Consider the following 12,654-nt stretch of genomic DNA (forward strand, 5'->3'; position numbering starts at 1 on the left):
GGGGGATCCAGACAGCCTGTGGATGTGTGTCAGGGTGATATGTACCTCCAGGAGACGATGGGATTCCTGTTGACACTTCCTGCTCTAGAGTGGCTCACGCACACACACACACACACACACACACACACACACACACACACACACACACACACACACACACACACACACACACACACACACACACACACACACACACACTCTTCACAGGCCCATTTCCCCTGCAACTTCCTGGTGTGGCTGTGGCTCAGGTTTGGTTGCTACTCATTGTCAGGTGTGGATCTCTGTGGTCAAATGCGATTATTAACGTGGAGCGGAGCTAATTGAGATTTACTCCTTATGGAACAGAGGGAATCATACTACTGGGATCTGAGTCCTAGCTTAGCCTCCTGTCCTCTCCCGTCTTCCTCCTGTCTACCTTCTTCCTCTCTCTACCTTTCTCTCCTTCTCTTCCCCTCTCTTTCTCTTTCTCTCTCCCCCCTTTCTCTCTTCATTACCCTCTCATTCCTAAGTGTGTCTTAGTGTGTGTGTGTCTTCCCCCTCTGCCTCTATCACCTGGCCATTAGAGCGAGAATGATGGTCTGATGGTCTCCCATGTCTCGCTGCTCCAAAAATAACAGAGCCCATTTCCCGCCTGTTAAGAGGCGATTTCACACCAATCTGAGCCGCATTGCCTGGGCTTGTTAGAGAGAGAGAGAGAGAGAGAGAGAGAGAGAGAGAGAGAGAGAGAGAGAGAGAGAGAGAGAGAGAGAGAGAGAGAGAGAGAGAGAGAGAGAGAGAGAGAGAGAGAGAGAGAGAGAGAGAGAGAGAGAGAGAGAGAGAGAGAGGATAAAGGAGAGAGAGAAGGAGAGAGAGAGAGAGTGGTGGAAGGAGATGACGAAAGAGACAGAGAGTGATATACAAAACATTAAGAACACCTGCTCTTTCCATGACAGACCGACCAGGTGAATCCAGGTGAATTCTATGATCCCTTACTGATTTCACCTGTTAAATCCACTTCAATCAGTGTAGATGAAGAGGAGGAGACAAGCTGAAGAAGGATTTTTTTAGCCTTGAGTGAAATGAGACATGGATTGTGTATGTGTGTCATTCAGAGGGTGAATGGGCAAGACAAAAGATTTAAGTTCCTTTGAATGGGGTATAGTAGTAGGTGCCAGGTACACTGGTTTGTGTCAAGAACTGTAACGCTACTGGGTTTTCATGCTCAGCAAACTTCTGGTTATGAGCCTTGTTACCTTTCCACTGGACCACCTCCAGTAGCTGACTCTGGATCTGTCAGAATGTGTACAGTACTGAGCAGTAGGCCTACGCCTATAGCCACCTCCTCTCTCTTCTCTCTCCCTTCTCTACCCCCCCTCTCTCTGCCACGAACCCGACACACAGGAATCCCAATTAAATTATTATTATTTAAAACATTTTAAACATCATATTTTATTCATCAAGCTGGCAAACTTTGATAGAGAATTACCTTGGAGCTCTGATTCCACTGACACCCTTCCTTCTTCCCATTGACACCCCTCCTTCTTCCCATTGACACCCCTCCATCATCCCATTGACACCCCTCCATCTTCCCACTAACACCCCTCCATCTTCCCATTGACAGCCCTCCATCTTCCCACTAACACCACTCCTTCTTCCCATTGACAGCCCTCCATCTTCCCACTAACACCCCTCCTTCTTCCCATTGACAGCCCTCCATCTTCCCACTAACACCCCTCCTTCTTCCCATTGACACCCCTCCTTCTTCCCACTGACACCCCTCCATCTTCCCACTGACACCCCTCCATCTTCCCACTGACACCCCTCCTTCTTCCCATTGACACCCCTCAATCTTCCCACTAACACCCCTCCTTCTTCCCATTGACACCCCTCCTTCTTCCCACTAACACCCCTCCTTCTTCCCACTAACACCCCTCCTTCTTCCCATTGACACCCCTCCATCTTCCCACTAACACCCCTCCTTCTTCCCACTAACACCCCTCCTTCTTCCCATTGACACCCCTCCATCTTCCCACTAACACCCCTCCTTCTTCCCATTGACACCCCTCCTTCTTCCCACTAACATCCCTCCTTCTTCCCACTAACACCCCTCCTTCGTCCCATTGACACCCCTCCTTCTTTCCACTAACACTCCTCCTTCTTCCCACGAACACCCCTCCATCTTCCCACTAACACCCCTCCATCTTCCCATTGACACCCCTCCTTCTTCACACTGACACCCCCCCATCTTCCCATTGACACCCCTCCATCTTCCCACTAACACCCTCCTTCTTCCCATTGACACCCCTCCTTCTTCCCACTAACACCCCTCCTTCTTCCCACTAACACCCCTCCTTCTTCCCATTGACACCCCTCCTTCTTCCCACTAACACCCCTCGTTCTTCCCATTGACACCCCTCCATCTTCCCACTGACACCCCTCCTTCTTCCCATTGACACCCCTCCATCTTCCCACTAACACCCCTCCTTCTTCCCATTGACACCCCTCCATCTTCCCACAAACACCCCTCCTTCCCAGTGACACCCCTCCATCTTCCCACTAACACCCCTCCTTCTTCCCATTGACACCCCTCCATCTTCCCACTAAAACCCCTACTTCTTCCCATTGACACCCCTCCTTCTTCCAACTAACACCCCTCCTTCTTCCCACTAACACCCCTCCATCTTCCCATTGACACCCCTCAATCTTCCCACTAACACCCCTCCTTCTTCCCATTGACACCCCTCAATCTTCCCACTAACACCCCTCCTTCTTCCCATTGACACCCCTCCTTCTTCCCACTAACACCCCTCCTTCTTCCCACTAACACCCCTCCTTCTTCCCATTGACACCCCTCCATCTTCCCACTAACACCCCTCCTTCTTCCCACTAACACCCCTCCTTCTTCCCATTGACACCCCTCCACCTTCCCACTAACACCCCTCCTTCTTCCCATTGACACCCCTCCTTCTTCCCACTAACATCCCTCCTTCTTCCCACTAACACCCCTCCTTCGTCCCATTGACACCCCTCCTTCTTTCCACTAACACTCCTCCTTCTTCCCACGAACACCCCTCCATCTTCCCACTAACACCCCTCCATCTTCCCATTGACACCCCTCCTTCTTCACACTGACACCCCCCCATCTTCCCATTGACACCCCTCCATCTTCCCACTAACACCCTCCTTCTTCCCATTGACACCCCTCCTTCTTCCCACTAACACCCCTCCTTCTTCCCACTAACACCCCTCCTTCTTCCCATTGACACCCCTCCTTCTTCCCACTAACACCCCTCGTTCTTCCCATTGACACCCCTCCATCTTCCCACTAACACCCCTCCTTCTTCCCATTGACACCCCTCCATCTTCCCACTAACACCCCTCCTTCTTCCCATTGACACCCCTCCATCTTCCCACTAACACCCCTCCTTCCCAGTGACACCCCTCCATCTTCCCACTAACACCCCTCCTTCTTCCCATTGACACCCCTCCATCTTCCCACTAAAACCCCTACTTCTTCCCATTGACACCCCTCCTTCTTCCAACTAACACCCCTCCTTCTTCCCACTAACACCCCTCCATCTTCCCATTGACACCCCTCAATCTTCCCACTAACACCCCTCCTTCTTCCCATTGACACCCCTCCTTCTTCCCACTAACACCCCTCCTTCTTCCCATTGACACCCCTCCTTCTTCCCACTAACACCCCTCCTTCTTCCCATTGACACCCCTCCTTCTTCCCACTAACACCCCTCCTTCTTCCCATTGACACCCCTCCTTCTTCCCACTAACACCCCTCCTTCTTCCCATTGACACCCCTCCTTCTTCACATTGACACCCCCCATCTTCCCATTGACACCCCTCCAGCTTCCCACTAACACCCTCCTTCTTCCCATTGACACCCCTCCTTCTTCCCACTAACACCCCTCCTTCTTCCCACTAACACCCCTCCTTCTTCCCATTGACACCCCTCCTTCTTCCCACTAACACCCCTCCTTCTTCCCACTAACACCCCTCCTTCTTCCCATTGACACCCCTCCTTCTTCCCACTAACACCCCTCCTTCTTCCCATTGACACCCCTCCTTCTTCCCACTAACACCCCTCCTTCTTCCCATTGACACCCCTCCATCTTCCCACTAACACCCCTCCTTCTTCCTATTGACACCCTTCCTTCTTCCCACTAACACCCCTCCTTCTTCCCAATGACACCCCTCATTCTTCCCACTAACACCCCTCCTTCTTCCTATTGACACCCCTCCATCTTCCCACTAACACCCCTCCTTCTTCCCATTGACACCCCTTCATCTTCCCACTAACACCCCTCCTTCTTCCCATTGACACCCCTCCTTCTTCCCACTATAGGTCACATAGGACTCTGGTCAAAAGTAGTACATTATGTAGGGAATTGCTATTGGGGACGTATACTACCTGTAATTGTTTACTGTATCGATCATTAGTTCAGAGATGTCCTTAGACGAGTCCTGAAAGCTCAATACATTATTCATTGCAAGAGAGGAAATTTAGTTAGATTGAGAATGTGTGTTTGTGGGCTAATTTGATCTACCGTGATCTAGCTTATGGGCATACACACACACATCCATGCACACACACATCCATGCACACACACATCCATACACACACACATCCATGCACACACACATCCCATGCACACACACATCCATGCACACACACATCCATACACACACACATCCATGCACACACACACATCCATGCACACACACATCCATGCACACACACACACACACATGCACACACACATCCATACACACACATCAATACACACACGCATCCATTCACATGCATCCATGCACACACACATCCATACACAAACATCCATACACACACGCATCCACGCACACACACATCCATGCACACACACACGTATCCATACACACACATCCATACACACACATCCACACGTCCATTCACACGCGTCCATACACAGACACACATTCATGCACACGCATTCATATACACACATCCATACACACACACCTCCATCCTATGCTAGCTTGGCCCGGCTAGCTGTCTGAATCGCCATGACCCCAACCAACCTCACTACTCACTGGACCCTTTTGATCACTCGACTAAGCATGCCTCTCCTTAATGTCAATATGCCTTGTCCATTGCTGTTCTGGTTAGTGTTTATTGGCTTATTTCACTGTAGAACCTCTAGTCCTGCTCACTGTACCTTATCCAACATATTAGTTCCACCACCCACACATGCGATGACATCTCCTGGTTTCAATGATGTTTCTAGAGACAATATCTCTCTCATCATCACTCAATACCTAGGTTTACCTCCTCTGTATTCACATCCTACGGTATCTTTGTCTGTACATTATACCTTGAAGCTATTTCATCGCCCCCAGAAACCTCCTTTTACTCTCTGTTCCAGACGTTCTAGACGACCAATTCTCATTGCTTTTAGCCGTACCCTTATTCTACTCCTCTGTTCCTCTGGTGATGTAGAGGTGAATCCAGGCCCTGCAGTGCCTAGCTCCTCTCCTATTCCCCAGGCACTCTTTTTTGATGACTTCTGTAACCGTAATAGCCTTGGTTTCATGCATGTTAACATTAGAAGCCTCCCTAAGTTTGTTTTATTCACTGCTTTAGCACACTCTGCCAACCCGGATGTTCTAGCTGTGTCTGAATCCTGGCTTAGGAAGACCACCAAAAATTCTGAAATTTTCATCCCTAACTACAAAATGTTCAGACAAGATAGAACTGCCAAAGGGGGCGGTGTTGCAATCTACTACAAAGATAGCCTGCGGAGTTCTGTCCTACTATCCAGGTCTGTACCCAAACAATTTGAACTTTTAAAAATCCACCTTTCTAAAAACAAGTCTCTCACCGTTGCCGCCTGCTATAGACCACCCTCTGCCCCCAGCTGTGCTCTGGACACCATAAGTGAACTGATTGCCCCCCATCTATCTTCAGAGCTCGTGCTGCTAGGCGACCTAAACTGGAACATGCTTAACACCCCAGCCATCCTACAATCTAAGCTTGATGCCCTCAATCTCACACAAATTATCAATGAACCTACCAGGTACCCCCCCAAAGCCCGTAAACATGGGCACCCTCATAGATATCATCCTAACCAACTTGCCCTCTAAATACACCTCTGCTGTCTTCAACCAAGATCTCAGCGATCACTACCTCATTGCCTGCATCCATAATGGGTCAGCGGTCAAACGACCTCCACTCATCACTGTCAAACGCTCCCTGAAACACTTCAGTGAGCAGGCCTTTCTAATCGACCTGGCCGGGGTATCCTGGAAGGATATTGATCTCATCCTGTCAGTAGAGGATGCCTGGTTATTTTTTTTAAATGCCTTCCTAACCATCTTAAAAAAGCATGCCCCATTCAAGAAATTTAGAACCAGGAACAGATATAGCCCTTGGTTCTCCCCAGACCTGACTGACCTTAACCAACACAAAAACGTCCTATGGCATTCTGCATTAGCATCGAACAGCCCCCATGATATGCAGCTTTTCAGGGAAGCTAGAAACCAATATACACAGGCAGATAGAAAAGCCAAGACTAGCTTTTTCAAGCAGAAATTTGCTTCCTGCAACACTAACTCAAAAAAGTTCTGGGACACTGTAAAGTCCATGGAGAATAAGAACACCTCCTCCCAGCTGCCCACTGCACTGAAGATAGGAAACACTGTCACCACTGATAAATCCACTATAATTGAGAATATCAATAAGCATTTTTTTACCGCCGGCCATGCTTTCCACCTGGCTACCCTTACCCCGGTCAACAGCACTGCACCCCCCACAGCAACTCGCCCAAGCCTTCCCCAATTCTCCTTCTCCCAAATCCAGTCAGCTGATGTTCTGAAAGAGCTGCAAAATCTGGACCCCTAAAAATCAGCCTGGCTAGACAATCTGGACCCTTTCTTTCTAAAATTATTTGCCGAAATTGTTGCCACCACTATTACCTGCCTATTCAACCTCTCTTTCGTGTCGTCTGAGATTCCCAAAGATTGGAAAGCAGCTGCGGTCATCCCCCTCTTCAAAGGGGGGGACACTCTTGACCCAAACTGTTACAGACCTATATCTATCCTACCCTGCCTTTCTAAGGTCTTCAAAAGCCAAGTCAACAAACAGATTACCGACCATTTCGAATCTCACCATACCCTCTCTGCTATGCAATCTGGTTTCAGAGCTGGTCATGGGTGCACCTCAGCCACGCTCAAGGTCCTAAACGATATCTTAACCGCCATCGATAAGAAACATTACTGTGCAGCCGTATTCATTGATCTGGCCAAAGCTTTTGACTCTGTCAATCACCACATCCTCATCGGCAGACTCGACAGCCTTGGTTTCTCAAATGATTGCCTCGCCCGGTTCACCAACTACTTGGAGGGTCGGAGGGTCTGTTGTCCGCACCTCTGGCAGTCTCTATGGGGGTGCCACAGGGTTCAATTCTTGGACTGACTCTCTTCTCTGTATACATCAATGATGTCGCTCTTGCTGCTGGTGAGTCTCTGATCCACCTCTACGCAGACGACACCATTCTGTATACTTCTTGCCCTTCTTTGGACACTGTGTTAACAACCCTCCAGGCAAGCTTCAATGCCATACAACTCTCCTTCCGTGGCCTCCAATTGCTCTTAAATACAAGTAAAACTAAATGCATGCTCTTCAACCGATCGCTGCCTGCACCTGCCTGCCTGTCCAACATCACTACTCTGGACAGCTCTGACTTAGAATACGTGGACAACTACAAATACCTAGGTGCCTGGTTAGACTGTAAACTCTCCTTCCAGACCCACATCAAACATCTCCAATCCAAAGTTAAATCTAGAATTGGCTTCCTATTTTGCAACAAAGCATCCTTCACTCATGCTGCCAAACATACCCTTGTAAAACTGACCATCCTACCAATCCTCGACTTCGGTGATGTCATTTACAAAATAGCCTCCAATACCCTACTCAACAAATTGGATGCAGTCTATCACAGTGCCATCCTTTTTGTCATCAAAGCCCCATATACTACCCACCATTGCGACCTGTACGCTCTCGTTGGCTGGCCCTCACTTCTTACTCGTCGCCAAACCCACTGGCTCCAGGTAATCTACAAGACCCTGCTAGGTAAAGTCCCCCCTTATCTCAGCTCGCTGGTCACCAAAGCATCCCCCACCTGTAGCACACGCTCCAGCAGGTATATCTCTCTGGTCACCCCAAAAACCAATTCTTTCTTTGGCCGCCACTCCTTCCAGTTCCCTGCTGCCAATGATTGGAACGAACTACAAAAATCTCTGAAACTGGAAACACTTATCTCCCTCACTAGCTTTAAGCTAGCTGTCAGAGCAGCTCACAGATTACTACACCTGTACATAGTCCATCTATAATTTAGCCCAAACAACTACCTCTTTCTCTACTGCATTTATTTTATTTTATTTATTTATTTTGCTCCTTTGCACCCCATTATTTTTATTTCTGCTTTGCACGTTCTTCCACTGCAAATCTACCATTCCAGTGTTTTACTTGCTATATTCTATTTACTTTGCCACCATGGCCTTTTTTTTGCCTTTACCTCCCTTATCTCACCTCATTTGCTCACATCGTATATAGACTTGTTTCTTTCTACTGTATTATTGACTGTATGTTTGTTTTACTCCATGTGTAACTCTGTGTTGTTGTATGAACTGCTTTGCTTTATCTTGGCCAAGTCGCAATTGTAAATGAGAACTTGTTCTCAACTTGCCTACCTGGTTAAATAAAGGTGAAATAAAAAAACATCCATACACACATATCCATACACACACATCCATACACACACATCCATACACACGCATCCATACACACGCATCCATACACACGCATCCATACACACGCATCCATACACACGCATCCATACACACACATCCATACACACACATCCATACACACGCATCCATACACACGCATCCATACACACGCATCCATACACACGCATCCATACACACGCATCCATACACACGCATCCATACACACACATCCATACACACGCATCCATACACACACATCCATACACACACATCCATACACACACATCCATACACACGCATCCATACACACGCATCCATACACACACATCCATACACACACATCCATACACACGCATCCATACACACGCATCCATACACACGCATCCATACACACGCATCCATACACACGCATCCATACACACACATCCATACACACATATCCATACACACACATCCATACACTCACATCCATACACACGCATCCATACACACGCATCCATACACACGCATCCATACACACGCATCCATACACACGCATCCATACACACGCATCCATACACACGCATCCATACACACACATCCATACACACACATCCATACACACGCATCCATACACACGCATCCATACACACGCATCCATACACACGCATCCATACACACGCATCCATACACACGCATCCATACACACGCATCCATTCACACGCATCCATGCACACGCATTTATGCACACATTCTGTTTACTGTACCCACTGAAGGAGAACAGAGTTCCATGCTAAGGTGTTGCCATGGGAACCATGATATTAGCGAAGCCACAATGGAAAGAAACAGATATATCTAGTGAACACCCCCTCAACTAACAACCCCTAGCATGACCCACCATCGACCCATGTACCTCACACCCTTAGCATGACCCACGTACCTCACACCCCTAGCACGACCCACCCTCGACCCACGTAACTCACACCCTTAGCACGACCCACCCTCAACCCACGTACTTCACACCCCTAGGATGACCAACCCGAGTTCCACCCACCTCACACCCCTAGGACGACTCACCTTAGACCAACCCACCTCACCCTGCTTTAAAACATAAAAAGTTCTGTTAACTCAAATGGTTTGAGGAAACCAATTGGCTTGACTCCTTTGAGTAAAACAACTCATTTGTAGTTTTAAAGTTAACAGTACTCAATTACAACCCAGACCATCCACCTTACCCATCAACTTGCAGGGCAGCAATATGGTGCACTTTACCACCAGGTGGTATTATTATATTGTTATTATGTTATATGCCATTTAAAGCAACATACACTATTGAGATACACTAGTGAGTCTTCACAATCTCTCACACACCTGCCCACACACTGTGTGTGCTTCTCAGAGGGAGTGTGTGTGCGTCTCAGAGGGAGTGTGTGTGCTTCTCAGAGGGAGTGTGTGTGCGTCTCAGAGGGAGTGTGTGTGCGTCTCAGAGGGAGGGTGTGTGCGTCTCAGAGGGAGTGTGTGTGCGTCTCAGAGGGAGTGTGTGTGCTTCTCAGAGGGAGTGTGTGTGTGTGAATCTAAATATCATCCAAATTATATCCAACATGGGAGTATACACACTTACTTTACGGGAAGCGTGCCTGAAATGATTATAGTTCTACTGTACAATACTGTATAATATAACATCAATTATTCCCAGCATCGCTGTCTTTAGTGAGTGTGTGTGTGTGTGTGTTTGTGTAGTGTGTGTGTGTGTGTGTTTACCAGTTTAGAAGGCTCAGGTGCTGAGTAATCTGCTGCTAATGAGCCTCTAAGTGCTTTGTCTCTCTCTTCCTCCCTCTCTCTCTATCTGTGTGTGTGTGTGTGTGTGCACGCGCATCCCCTTTCCTTACCTCACCCTCAGGCCACATGTGGAATATGCACTTAATAGTAGTTTACCCAATGATCAACTAGTGGCCTCTCCAGTGTCCCACCACTTTCCTTCTTCCTCTTCCACTTCCTCTTCATCTTCCTCATCCTTTTACGAGTGATATGACGTAGAACAGTGTTTATTTCTGTATATTTACTTGCCCGAGGGTTCTGTGTTTGTTTGTGTGCAAGTGATTGTGTGTTTGTGTGTGTGTGCGGTTTGTGTCTGTGTGTGTGAGTGCATGTGTGTGTGTACGGGTTTGTCTGTGTGTGTGAGTGCACGTATGTGTGTGTGTGTGTGTGTGTGTGTGTGTGTGTGTGTGTGTGTGCGTGTGTGTGTGTCAGGGCTTAACTGAATTAAGATAACTCGGGTTGGTGCGCTGCCCCGGATTGGGCTTTTGGAGTAAAAATCCTCTAGGGAAGCACTAATCCCTGACTTTTGGAAGCAATTTTATTCTCTAAGCAAAGCTTGCCCTCTCTCTCTGTCTTTATCTCATTCTTGCTCTCGCTTGCTCTCCCTGTATCTGCCTTTCTCTCTCTCTCATTCTCCCTCTCCCTCTCCCTCTTCCTCCCCCTCTCCCTCTCCCTCTCCCGCTTCCTCTCCCTCTCCCTCTTCCTCTCCCTCTCCCTCTCCCTCTCATCTAAACAGAACAGACATAGAGGTTGACCTGTCACTTCAAATGTCTCTCTCCCTTTCTATCTCTCCCTGCCCCATTTCTTTATCTCTGTCTTTTTCTCCCTATTTCTCTCTATCTTTATAGTTCTCTCTCTCGCTCCCTTTCTATACCTCTATACCTCTTTCATGCCCGTCCATATATATCTCTATCTGTCTGTCTTTATCCCTCCTTTATCTGACCAGGCCAGTCAATAGAAATGTCCCTCTCCCTCTCCCTCTCCCTCTCCCTCTCCCTCTCCCTCTCCCTCTTCCTCTCTGTCTATTACTCTATTTATAGGTCTCTGCGTGTTTACATAGAGTCCCCCATCCTCCTTCCCGTCTTCCCTCCTCCCATCCTCCCAACTCCCATTTTCCCTCCTTCCTCCCATCCTCCCTCCTCCTATCCTTCCTCCCTCCTCCCACCCTCTCTCTCTCCTCCCCTCCTCCTACCGTTTTCCAACTATCACACCAACAAAATAATTAAGAGCAGGACATTTCTATTGACTGGCCTGGTCAGATAAAGGAGGGATAAAGACAGACAGACAGAGATATATATGGACGGGCATGAAAGAGGTATAGAGGTATAGAAAGGGAGCGAGAGAGAGAACTATAAAGAGAGAGAGAAATAGGGAGAAAAAGACAGAGATACAGAGATGGGGCAGGGAGAGATAGAAAGGGAGAGAGACATTTGAAGTGACAGGTCAACCTCTATGTCTGTTCTGTTTAGACGAGATGGATAGAGATGAGGAGATAGAGAGGAGGGGGAGGCTACGTTTGTGCTCTGAGTGGAGAGAGAGTGGAGAGTAGAGGACAAGAAGGAATGGAGAGAAGGGGAGAAGAGGAGGGGGAGGCTACGTTTGTGCTCTGAGTGGAAAGAGAGCGGAGAGTAGAGGACAAGGAGGGATGGAGAGCTGAGAAGTGTTAATTTAGGGCAGCAACTAACATTTAGCCAATTATGGTAATGCTAACCATCAGTCCGGAGCAGCCCCACGGGGCTCTGGAGGTATACTTACTAACAGAGATAGCTAACAGTGTTTTGATTCCATAGATGCTCCAGATGTATGCTAAAATAGCTAACATGCTACGCCAACTCTGCTAACAGTGTTTTTATACCACAGACAATCTAGATGCATGCTAAAATAGCTAACATGCTATGCTAACTCTTCTAACAGTGTTTTGATACCACAGACGCTCCAGATGCATGGTAAAATAGCTAACATGCTACACTAACTCTGCTAACAGTGTTTTGGTACCACAGACGCTCTAGATGCGTGGTAAAATAGCTAACATGCTACACTAACTCTGCTAACAGTGTTTTGATACCACAGACGCTCTAGATGCATGCTAAAATAGCT

Source organism: Oncorhynchus clarkii, chromosome 5 (genome assembly GCF_045791955.1).
Source record: "Oncorhynchus clarkii lewisi isolate Uvic-CL-2024 chromosome 5, UVic_Ocla_1.0, whole genome shotgun sequence".
NCBI classification, from domain to species: Eukaryota; Metazoa; Chordata; class Actinopteri; order Salmoniformes; family Salmonidae; genus Oncorhynchus; species Oncorhynchus clarkii.